This window comes from Talpa occidentalis, unplaced genomic scaffold (genome assembly GCF_014898055.3).
Source record: "Talpa occidentalis isolate TD23 unplaced genomic scaffold, MPIMG_talOcc4v2.1 talOcc4.11, whole genome shotgun sequence".
In the NCBI taxonomy this organism is placed as follows: Eukaryota; Metazoa; Chordata; class Mammalia; order Eulipotyphla; family Talpidae; genus Talpa; species Talpa occidentalis.
The window spans coordinates 93926690-93937478 of NW_023601104.1; the positions used below are offsets into that span (position 1 = coordinate 93926690).

The 10789-nt window shown below is 43.0% G+C and overlaps 1 pseudogene; it reads right to left on the minus strand.

The window, feature by feature from the left end:
• Window positions 1-3701: 3701 nt before the first annotated feature.
• LOC119238136 (U6 snRNA-associated Sm-like protein LSm5) lies at window positions 3702-10544 on the minus strand (annotated as a pseudogene).
• Between the last annotated feature and the right edge of the window lie 245 nt (window positions 10545-10789).

A 10789-nucleotide genomic window follows, 5' to 3' on the forward strand; every position in this document is an offset into this window, starting at 1 on the left:
CATTCAAAGGAAAACCAATCAGGCTGACATCAGACTTCTCCGAAGAAACACCACGGGCAAGGAGAGAGTGGAGGGACATAGTCAACAGACTCCAAGAAAACAGATGCCAACCAAGAATACTCTATCCCGCAAAGCTCTCCTTCCTCTATGAAGAAAGAATAAGGACCTTCCCAGACAAACAGAAACTCTGGAATTTCATTACGACTAAACCCCCACTCCAAAAAATACTACAAGGAAACTATTTTTTTTTAAATTTCTGTTGTAATTTCCTCCTTTTTTACAATAGGTATTAAGCAGCATATTGTTTGGCCTTCATGTATTTATAGTTTTCCTTGATTTCCAGTTTTATGGCATTATGGTCCATATTTGTAGTTTTCTTGACAGCTGGCTTGTGTCCCAACATGGTATATTCTTGAAAATGTTCCATGTGCACTTGAAAAACACTGTATGTGCAGTTGTTTTTAGGGGGAATATTCTGTACATGTCTGTTAAATCTCATTAATATGGCTCCTCATTTAAGGTTATTGCTTCCTTATTCATTCTGTTGTTGATCTGTACATAGTTTTAGCTGGAGTATTAAAATTCCCCAGCATCATTGTACTGTTGTCATTTTCTCTGTGCAGCGATTCTCGTATTGTCTTATGTATCTTGGTTCTCTACAGTCATTGCATATATACTTATGAGTGTTAGTTCTTGTTGCATTAGGCTCTTAACCATAATGTAGTGTCCATCTCTGCCTCTTATTACCATTTTTAATTGGAAATCTATTTTTTCTGATATAACTATAACTTCCCTTTTTTGATACCCATTTGCTTCTAGGAATGTGATCTAGCCTTTAACTCTAAATCTGTGCTTGCCTTTGTTGGTATGATGGGTTGATTACAAAAAGCAGAAGGTTGTACTTTGTTTTTGAAATACATTTTGGTTGGTGAATTCTGGCCATTTACATTTAAGTTGATTTATTGAAACAAGTGTTGATTCCCACTTTCTTATTTTGTTTTGTTTTTTCAGTTTGTCTTATCATTTTATTTCTGACATCTTCCTTTTATGTTTGTTTAGGTTCTATATCCTTTGTCTTATGTATTCTATTGATTTTTTTTAAAGATTTATTTATTTATGAATACAAGAACTGGGGTATAGGCCAGAGGTGTGGGGGGTGAGAGGACTCACCAGAGACAGAGTGGGGAGCAGAACAGGCAGATCTACTGAAACACACTATTGAGAGAGAAGGGGCGAGACAGGAGAGGTCTGCTGCACCCTGTGGATCAGCTCCCTGGCTGGGGATCGAACTCGTGCTGCGGTGGCTGCAGATAACTTCATAGAGCTGAGACTAACCCCTTGCACCACCAGGGAGGCCCTCTATTTTTTCATATCCTGATGTCTGTGTGCCTTTTCAGATGACTGGGGCGTTAGTGCCAAAAGCAGACAGTAGGGAAAAGCCCAGGCAGCAAGGTGCCAGGAGATTGCTGCTAGTGAACACCGTATATTTTAACCTCTGATAGTGCTGCACCTGCAGAGCTGAGAGAGTAACCCCACTCTCGACCAAGTCCTCTGTTAAAGTCTCCTCAATAATCTTGTGCTAACTTCAGCCTCTTGGCTGTGATTCAGCCTTGGTGGAGGGGCACTGGGAGGGAGTGAGGGTTGGGATACAACCATGCACTGGAGTTTGCTGCCACTGTCTTTGAGTACAGAGCCTCGCCATGGGGAGCTTGTACCCATTGCTTGGACCTGAATGCTGTGAACTCGGGTTAACGGCAGCCTCCCATTTAGCTGTTGTCTCAGCGGTGGCCTAAGGTAGACGTGCAGCAGATGTTTGGCATAACACAGCAGCAAGCTTCAGGGAACGGCCTCTCCTGTGGCTCTTCTATGAAGACACAGTGAACCAACCCAACCCTCCCCACCAATTAGGCTCCTACTACCCTATCTGTGTTCCCCAAGCTCGAGCTGACAACTCCACCTTACTCAGACCCCACGTCACTTGTCACCAGGATCACACATTGTCTTTCAGCTCCCCTGTTTAAGGTGCATTGTTGCAGTCTCCAGCTGTGCGTGCTTGCTCCCCAGAAGGGAGAGCATTACTGCTACTTGGTGTCCTAGCACACCCCTACTTCTGTAGTTCTTTGGAGGTAGCCCCACCACCATCTCCAGTGCAGTCTCCAGGTTCTGAAGTGCCAACATGGCACGACCCTTCCGCCAACAGCCACAGAAACTGTACATCAGCAGCCCTACCTTCTGCTGGGTCACACTGCCCTGACGTGATCCAAATACCATGACACTGCAGTGTTTTCCACCTGCTCTGCCGTGCCGTCCCTCTCGGGCACACAGTAAATTTTACTTGTGTATAATTTGGTTGTAAATTTGTGGGGGAGGGAAGCCCAGCATCTTCACCTTCTGCAATCTTGCCAGACCCCCCTCCTCTGTTCTGAGAGTCACGCAAGCTGTGTGTTCTTGAAGCACTCCTGTCCACAGCCAGTAGGTTTTGATATGTGTGCTGTTTTCATTCACTTCAAAATGATTTGAATTTCCCTCTGTTGTTTTGCAAATTAATTTTGTTGTGACTAGAGAGCATACTTGGTATGATTTCAAATACAAATTTTACAAAGAGGGCTCCATAGTTGTCAGTTAAGTCACATCAGAGGGTAGTGGTTCCGTGTGGCTAGAGCCACTCGATGATCCTTGATGATTTTCTGTCTGCTTGTCCCATTGATTATTGAAAGGGGCACTGAAATCTGCTAAAGTATGAAGTTATTTATTTCTCTTTGCATTTGTCAGCTTCTGTTGCATGCATTTTGAAACTCTGCGACGAGGCACATGGAAGCTTGGGGTTATTATGTTGTCTTCATTCATTGATCCTTTTATCATTATCAAATGTCCCTTCTTCATCTCTAATAGTGTTTTGTTTTTTCTTAAAGGCCTATTTTTTCCGATACTAACATACCACTCCGGTCCTCTTATGGGTACTGTTGTCTGGGTGTATCACTCGTATGTCTACTTTCACTTTCATCCGATCTGTGTTTTTGAATCTGAAGTGTATCTATTGCAGACAGCACAAAATTGGACCGCGTCTTTTTTCTTTCTTTTGGAGCCTGTCTTTTTTTTTTTTTTTTTTTTTTTACCCCAAAACACCTTTATTTTAGTCTATAAAGAACAAACTGCTCTTTTTCTGAGATAATCATGATGAACTTACAAAAATGGGCATTTACAATGCATTTTCAATGTATTTTCTTTTTCTTTTCTTTTTTTTTGGCTCTTTTTTTTTTTTTTATAGAGGCATGTTTTATCTATTTGTTTGTTTGTTTGTTTGTTCGTTCGTTTTTGTTTATACAAGCACTGGGTACAGTCAGAAGCGCGCGGGAGGGTGAGAGAATTCACCAGAGCCAGAGCGGGGAGCAGAGCAGGCAGACAAACGAAGCACACTGCTGAGGAGAGCAGCGGGCGGCAGGAGAGGTCTGAGCGCCATGTGGGACCCTCCTCCAGTGGCCGGGGAGCAGCCGGGGATCGAACCAGCGCCGCAGCTTCGCAACCCAGCGCTCAACCGCTGCGCCACCGGGGAGGCCCATTTTCAATGTATTTTCAAAGCATTTTCCTTGAACGGGAAACTTAGCGTCACAGAATCCAAACATTAAAAGGTTAAAACAAATTTTCTATTTTGTTGTCATTTTCAGACAAAACAGAATTTAGCATAAGTCAAGGAAATCCATTCATAGTTCAGGTCCCTCTCCTCCAGGAACCAGCATTGTTATATTATTTCATTTAGCAAAATCTGATCTCACTTAGTAATTCTTCTTCCTTCTGGTGTGATTTCAAACGCAGTGACATCTTCCAGTACCATATTGACAAAGTCATCAAATCCTAGACATGTCCCAACAATTTCTATATCACTTTTCAGTGTGAATTCTTGATCCTATACCTTGGTCCACAAGCTCCAGAGAAAGCAGCTGTGATGGGTCAGTAGTCGTGTTAGCCGCCCTGGCTATGCCAGAAGTCAGGATCCTGTCTTCTTTATACAGTCCGAAGATCTCTGTTTTTCGAGGTTCCTGTAAGTTCACTGCAGGTTAGCATAGCTTGGTTGTCATTCAATGGTTGGTTGGAGGTTTGCTTAAATATCTTCTGTTATCCTTTGGTGTGGTAAGAGCCACATCCAACGTCTGGGCAGTTCCACTGCCTGCTCGTGCAGGAACACGTGGCCAGCCGGGGACAAGCAGATGAGTGTTGTTTTCATTCACTTCACAGTAATTTGAATTTCCCTCTGTTGTTTTGCAGTTTAATTTTGTTGTGACTAGAGAGCATAATTGGCATGGTTTTAAGTAAAAAAAATTGAAATTTTTTTGAATTTGAAATTTGAAATTCCCTCGCACCTTTCCTGAACATGCTCTCCCAGATCCCCAGCGTAGCTGGGCCTGGTCAGTGCCCCAGGGGTGACTCCATTTGCTGCATATCTGACATTTTTGCTTCCCTGAGGAAGCACAACGTCACAGACCAAGGCACCTGTGATCTTGGCCACTTTCTGATCATTTGCTAGAAAGATGGAAATGGCCTTGGACAGTGATCCTGGACAGGGGGCTCATCTCTGAAGCTCCAGATTAAATCATCCCCCACTAGCAGCGAACTGCTGGTCTGCATGGAGACTACACAGTTTGGGGAAAGGAAAATGGAGGAGCCTCGTGTTACAGTGGCTCAGGCCCCAGCATTTTTGACCAAGGGTCAGTCATTTTTCATGATTTAATGTTTTTTGTTAATTTATACACCCTTTGTTAATTTGCAGAGTTCTGAAATGGTCATTTTTGACAATATTGTCCAATGTTACCACTGCTCTGGTAGAGACAGGCTTCGTGGAGACACCCCCCACTGCTGATTCCATTAAACTTCACACTAAATTACTGTCCCGTCATTTCAAGTTCTCTACATAGAGACCATCAGACAAGGGAGTGAGTCATCATTTAGGAGAAACTGACCTCGACTGCTCATCAGAAGACAGAGTGCCAGCAAAGTCATGAAAAAGGAAAGAACAAGTATTGGTTATTTACTGGGTGCCTCTTCGTCTACTTTTGCCCAATTTGATGACAAAGAGGCAGCAAAGCAGTCTGTAGCCTGAGCAGGGCAGTGACTAAGTTCAGACCTGTAGGGTAAGTGATTTTCAGGCTTTTCTGCCCTTCCGCCATGAGAATTAATGATGGATATTGGGCCTCCCTGGTGGCGCAAAGGGTTAAACATCACACTATGAAGCAATTCGCAGTCTCTGCAGCACGAGTTCAATCCCCGGCCCGTCAGGGAGCTACCCACAGGATGCAGCAGACCTCTCCTGACTCCCCCACTGCTCCCCTCAGCAGTGTATTTCAGTCAGTCTGCCTGTTCTGTTCCCCATTCTGTCTCTGGTGAATTCTCTCACCCCCCACACCTCTGGCCTGTACCCCAGCTTTTGTATGCATAAATAAATCTTAAAAAAAAAAAGAATTAATGATGGATCCCTGTGGTCCTGGACGCATGCCTGATGGCAGACACCTGGAGTGGCGTGTGGGCATACATAGGTGGGTTCACCTGGGCTGAGATGGGGCTTATAAGGGCGGCATCATGGAATGGAACCAGCAGAAGAGAATGAAAGAATGAAAGAGAAACAGAAGAGAAAGAACCAGGCCACAAGAGAATGCCAGAGAGCCTGGGAAGAGTGAAGATTTGCGGGGAGCTGGGAGGCTCCCAGCCCCCTGGCACCCCTGCCTGCCGTTTACTTGGTAAAATCCCAATAAAAGCCTGAAAAAGCCATCAAGGACTCCAGGACTCTCCTTTACCCGTCTGCATAGGGTCAGAGAGATCCTGCCCTGTGCTGTTCCTGCTGCTACATGACCCCTAAGGGAAAAGGATCTGGATCATTCTTGCATGTAAGCCACTGGTACCAGGGTAGGAGGAGAGCATCTGAAGCGCTCGTGGATGTGGAGGTGAAGAGTGTTCGTTGTGATCTCAAGATCAGTAGTAGCCATGGAGGAGCAAATTCATTTCTTGAATATTCCTCCTGTGAGGTTTTCCAAGAAAAGAGGCCCCTAGAACCCCTCAGGAGCTGCTCTCAACTGTTGTTATTGGATGCAAATGGAACTAAGTGGCACTAGGGCTGGAGACTATTTGGGAATGAAATGTCTATTTCCTCAGCTGCTAGGGGTGCTGGTCGGTAAGTGCTCTCAGCTGAGTCCCACCCTCCTTTCTGCCAGTAACAGGTAAGTACACATCGTATGCTAGATGATAAGGGGAAAGGGAAGAAAATTAAAATATTTGGGAGATACATACACACACACACACACACACGTGTGTGTCTGTTTATTCAAACTAAGGAAGAAATACTCATAATTACTAGTCATCAGTTGTGCAGCTAGTATGGCTGGTATTTATAGCCCCTTCCTCCAGTATCCGCTTCCTACTCCTTCTGCATCTCCACAGTCCTGGCTCTGTTCTGTGTAAAGAGGCCCCAGCATTTATTCATGAAGCGTTTGGGCCACAGGAGGTTCTTCCTGAATTGGGTTGTCAAAGGTTTTCATTGATTTTAAACTCAGGAAATGGAAGGAATAAGGAGCACCTTGGAGACCTTCTGCATCCCAGACAGGCTTCTTGTGACTCCCGATGGGCAGTAGCAACCAATTTTCTCCTTAATTGTTAAGATTAATCACCCAGCGAGTACAATAGCCTTCATCTCTGCTTGTTGGCTCAGCACCACGGGGAACTCACGTGTCCACATGGGATGAGTCTAAAAGTCCAGCTCCATGTACTCACTGTTGTGTCAGTAGGGGAGATATTCTGTAGGCCCATGGTGTTCTTTTAGGCATAAGCATTGCAGGCGAATTTAGAGAAGGGAACTCATATGCAGAGTAAATATCTATCCCAACTAAAACAAAGTGCTACCACCCATCCCTAATGTAATCTGTCTCCAAGTAGCTGGATGATTCCCTGGGGAATAGACCAAATCAGGACTTAGTATTGGTCTCTGCTACTGACAAATTCCTCCCCCCTCCCCCACAACAGTGACTAAAGATGATTAACCTTGGAAAGTAGAAGCAAATGATGCCAAAACCATGTGTAGCCTTCATGTGCTCCAGCACAGCTGCTTTGTGCATGAGTCTTGGGATAATGATCAGAGTGGCTGAGAAAGAGACTGATAGCCACAAACCTTCCATCTACCTGGCTAATAAAATAGTCATCTGCTGAGGTCAGCTTTGATGACTTTCATGACCACTCACATGGGACATACGTATCTTCACACTCTGTGCTTATTTGGAGGTGTCCTCAGACTGCTCATCACCAGCTTTTTAATTGTATTCCTTCCAATTCTCTGCCACTTAACCAAAGCATTAGCCACAGTCCACAAAACAATATAGACATGTACCTTTGGCCACATCTTCTGGACAAAATGTAAGAACAGAATTTTTTCCCATTTGGAGACTCGGGCAAGTTTCAGGATGACAGAAGAGGAAAGTACTGGACTCATCTCCTTCACATATTTACAACCAAATTATATGTAAGTACAGATACTAGTCCATGGGTGGATGGGGTACAGGAGCTTTTTTGTCTATGGAGCAACAAGCAACTAAGTATCCTGGGGAAATAACTAAGGGTACAGTCCTGCAGCCTGTAAATGTAACTCCAGGATAATGCATCAAGATAAGGGGGAAAATCTCTCTATTTCAACCCATAAAAGCTAAAATGTGAGACTGGAACATGCCACAAATGATGGACCAAAAAAAATCTTGAGATGTCTCAATAATTTTGCTTGTCAGAATAAGAAAACAGCAGATGAACAAAGGCAGGAATATTATAAGGATAGAGAAAATATTAAAATACTTCAGAATTGATGTATTTATAAAATACCATATCTGAGCTAAAAAATATAATAGAGGGCCATGATACTAGGTAAAACCCAGTACATGATAGAAGCAATGAACTTGAATGGATGGTGATGAAAACCACACAAATAATCCAGCAAAGGAAAAAAAGAAAAAAAAAGTGTAAGAGCTCTTTGGGAGCATTTAAAGAGATATTATATCTGTATACGGCCTCCCTGGTGGTGTAGGGGTTAAGCACAGCACTATGAAGCTATCCACAGCCACAGCACCAAGAGTTCGATCCCCAACCAGGGAACTACCCACAGGGCGCAGCAGACCTCTCCTGACTCACCCACTGCTCCCCTTAGCAGTGGATTTCAGTCTACCTGTTCTGCTCCCCACTCTGTCTCTGGTGAATCCTCTTACCACTACACCTCTGGCCTGTACTCCAGCTCTTGTATGCATAAATAAACAAATCTTTCAAAAACAGAGAGAGATTATATCTGAATCATGGGGGGGTCCCAACAGAAAAGAGAGAAAATCAAAGAAAAATGGTTTAAAGAAATAATAGCCAAGAATCTCTGCAGTCTGTGAAAGAAACCAGATATCCTAATCCAAGTGGCCCCGAGCCCCTAACAAAGTAACACCAAACAGATACACCTCTGGGCACATTGGAATCAAATTGCTAAAGCAAGTGGCAAGGAAAGGATACTGAAAGCATCCAGAGCAAAGGGAGCTACATTTCTCTGCAAACCTCTCAGTGGAAACCCTGCAGGCAAAAAGAAAATGGTTGGAAATACTTAAAGGCCTTAGAGGACCAATATTTTCCTCTAAGGCCTTTACATATTTCTAACCTAGAATATCTTATTTAGTCAAACTATCATTTGTAACTGAAGGAGGAATAAGGAACTTTATAGGGAAACAAAATTTAAAAGAATACATCACCACCAGGCCAAAGTCTGGAAAAAAAATAGTAAAGGAACTGGTTTTTTTTTTTTTTTTGTATTACAAACAAAACTGAATTTTAAAACAATGACAGATTTGTAAAACCACAACAAATCTCATCTAGACATAACAGATACTGATGTGGAACATCAGGAGGAGTTTTGAGGTCAAACCAGTCAACATATTTTAAGTATAGACTATCACATAGACCTCAGTATATCTTCAAACAAAAATCAATAGAAATAACACATAAGACAATGGAAATGAAACCCAAACAACATAAAAAAGACCAACTATGAAAATCCTCCCCATGTAAATATATGCATATATGTTCCAATAATCACCTGAGGAGTAAGTGGCTTGAATTCAACAATTAAAACACTTTGAGTAGCTGAAAGGATCATACGACAGTGTCGAAGCTTCTGCTTTTAACAGTAATTTACTACTAAAGAAAAGCACAGGCTTAAAGGCTATAAGACAATCCTAAAAGCAAACAGTAATCAAAAAATGTTAGCTGTACATACATCAGATAAATTAGATTTCCAGTTTAAAAGGTAATAAAAGACAGAGATGGACATTACATTATGATTAAAGGCTTAATACAACAAGGAAATAGAAGACTTATAAATGCACATGTACCACATGATGGAGTACCAAGATATAAAAGCAATTACTAATAGAATTAAAGAGAGATATTGGCAACAGTACAGATTACACCTAGTCTGGGTAGCTAGGACCACATGCTAATTTGTTTGTCCATGGTCAAGAGTTCAGCCTCTATGAAAACCCGGTAGTAAGTTAAAAGTTGTTTTTCAGTTACTCTTAAGTGGAGAGCAGTTATCTACAGAGTTGACAGGAATTGGCTCCAGAATTCTGGTGGTCTGTGCTGTCATCCACCTAACAGAGTCTCTCAAGGGCCCCTCCAAACCCCAGCACCCCTATATGCCACTAAGCCTGGGCAACTTGGGTCCATGGATCAGGTCACCCAAGTAGCTGGTCTGGGGGCCTCCATTCAGAGCATAGACTTCTCTGTTCAGGGCCTCCCTCAAAATTAGGAGATTTTTCAGGTGACCAGAAAGCATGTCAGAGAAGCCTGCCCAAACACAGTATGTATCACCTCCCAAATCCAAACACATTCGCTGCAAGTTGAGAATTTTTTTTTTTTTTTTTTGCTTATTTACAGACGGTATCAGGTGAAACAACATGTGCTCCACCTTGGAAAGTCTATTTCAACCTGTCCCCAAATTCCTGGACTGCTAGAATCTTCACCAGAGTGGACAGCTTCTGTATTTCTGTGGGATTTGTTTCCTACCCTGTGGCAGGCAAGTGTCTTACCTGTTCATCAGGTCCAGTCTGTAGAATGTCATCAGTGTAATGAACCAGCACGATGCCCTGTGTAAGAGAGAGAGAGAGACCATCAAAGTCCTGGGAAGTAGATGAGAATTGGGCTGGAAAGTTGATAGATCCAGAGAAGACAGTGGCAAGTACTGCTGGCCTTGCCAACTGAAAATAAACTGGGTTTCATGGTCTTTACTAACAAATCTCAAGAAAAAAGCATTCACTGGCTCAGCAGCTATATAGTAGATGTCAAGCAATGTGTTGATTTATTCCAGCAATGACACTACAGCTGGAAAGGCAGCAGCACGCTGGAGTCACCACCTGATAATGCTTCACTGTCATTCTTCAAGATCCATCTATTTTCTTCTCAGACCAAGCAGGTGAGTTGAATATGGATCTTGGAAGAATCACAACCCCTGCATTTTTGAAGTCCTTGATGGTGGCACCAATTTCTTCCATGCCCCCAGGATGTACTATTTTCTTAGACAGAGTCAGTTCAAGTACCACCCACTTGGTTTTTCCTAACATAATAGCCCCCCTCCATGGGTCAGGGCGTCAATGTGGGAATTCTGACAGTTGCTGGTATGTCTACTCCAATTACGAATTCCAGAACTGGGGAGACAACTATAAAGTAGATTCCTGCACCCACAGGACCCATTATAATAAAGAGTTAAATAAAATTCCACTGATTGTTTGACTTTCAA